Consider the following 2,121-nt stretch of genomic DNA (forward strand, 5'->3'; position numbering starts at 1 on the left):
GCTCCAGAAAAATAACCCCCGCAGCATTCTTGAACACTTACGGTTGAGCACCTCATCCGGCCGACCAAAATCATTCTTCTTCCAAAGCTTCTAAACAAGCTTCCACGTAGCAGGGTAAGTCCGCCAAGTGTCCTCAAAGCTGATCCAGCGATTGCCAGAGCACGGGGTGACACTCACCAATCTCAGCAACAGGGGGCAATGGTCCGACGCAATTCGAAGCAAGTGCCGCACCGAAGCCAAAGGAGCCAACTGAATGCCAACAAAGTTCATAAGAACCCGGTCAAGCCGCACCCAAATTTTACTGTTACCAGTCTTGTTGTTCGACCAGGTATATTTCGGGCCAGTGAACCCCAAGTCATGAAGGTCATTATCAATCAAGAAAGCCACCATCTCCTGAGAACCAATCGGAAAGCCAAATCTTTTGCCTCCCTTCTTCTCACTTTGGTCAAGACAACAATTAAAGTCACCGCCCATAATCACCAGGAGTTCTGCGTCAATGCACGAGCTCAGAACTTCCCACAGACCCCGTCTAGTGTGATAGTCCTTGCCAGTGTAGACAACCGCCAGGCACCACTTCTCACTATTAGGAAAAGCCAGATGTCCCACCAGGCCCTGATCGAACATCTTAATCATCTCAAACTGAACTTTGTCATTTCTCCACAAAGCAAGAAGACCGCCCGATCTCCCGTTAGCAGGGAAATGAGCAAAGTCCCAACAAGAGCCAATAAGAACATCCACATCCTTTCTGGAAATATCCTCAACCATCGTTTCCACTAAACCAATGAACATTACCTCATTGCCACACACAATACTTCGGAGGAAGTGCCCCGTCTGCTTCTTCTGGGCCCCCGACAATTCCAAAAAAAGATGGAAGTCATTGACTAACCAATGGGGAGGCGCCCCCGCCGCCAGACATACCACCCAAAGCTTTCTTCCGCTTGCAGGTGAGTTCACCATCGGACCTTCCCAGACAGAAATCCAGCCCGTTATTCAGGCTATTAGCCAACGGCACGACAGGCCCAGACCCGGCCGCAGTATACAAGAGCTGAAACAACCCCGTCCAAGCCTGCCGAAGTGTAGACTTGATCAAATTAGGATGAACCTTGACTTTGCAGAATTCGACCTACTTCGGAGGTTTCCCCAGATGTTTGTTGGCCGTATTACCATTATTGTGCAAAGAAGGACTTTCCTTCCGACGATGGCGGCGAGGAGGGACCTGAATCCACGGCCCAACGGAATCATCAACATCAGAAGGGGTGACCATTCTAGCAAGTTCTGGGACTACAGAGTCAGAACCGTTGGGATGCTCATAGCCGAGCGAGGAACTCTGGGGAGTAGAAGCAGTAGGGGGTATAATTGGAGCCCCCAGGTGATCATCAACGCCCGAGGAGTCATCCACCCCCGAGGTGTTCGACCCCATGACCAACTGGAACATTCTGCACGGAACGAGATGAAGAATTCAAGCCCAGCCGATCCCCCCTGGCCGGGGCAAGGTCGCTATCAGCCCCCTTAGGAGGGGTTGCGCGATCACCCGACCGCACCTTAGTATTGCTACTATGCTCCATAGCACGCAACGGGCAAACATCCCTACGGTGACCAATCCGCCCGCACCCATAGCAAAGTAGGCCAATCCCTTCATACTCAACCTTTTAATAAAACTGCCCATTCAGGCCATTTATCCAAATACCAGCCAGCAGCTATTTGGCCAGATTCATTCGAATGCAAACCCGAGCATATTTCTGCCTCCCCCAAGTACCAGTCTGGGCATCAATCCAAAGAGGCGTCCTCAGACGCGAGGTGATCCTGAAGATGTTACACTCATCCCAATATTGAAGTGGGAGGTTGGGTAGCCGGATCCAGACTGGGGAAGAAAGCCCCTCCATTGAGGCTGAGGAGAAATCCGACGTCCACCGATCTAGTCCAACAAGGTTACCCCCAATGAACTAGGGTCCTCCACTAAGTACCGCATCACGCGCCTCACAAGACGAGAAGAGGTAGATAAAATAGTCTGAACCCATAGTAGTAAGTTGAAATTCACCAAAACTCCCCCATTGCCATTGGATCTCAGACTTCAACAAGAAAAATGAAACCTTCTTCCCCAAGATTTTACCCACCACCACC

The sequence above is a fragment of the Dendrobium catenatum genome, unplaced genomic scaffold (assembly GCF_001605985.2).
Source record: "Dendrobium catenatum unplaced genomic scaffold, ASM160598v2 original_scaffold_250152, whole genome shotgun sequence".
Lineage (NCBI taxonomy): Eukaryota > Viridiplantae > Streptophyta > Magnoliopsida > Asparagales > Orchidaceae > Dendrobium > Dendrobium catenatum.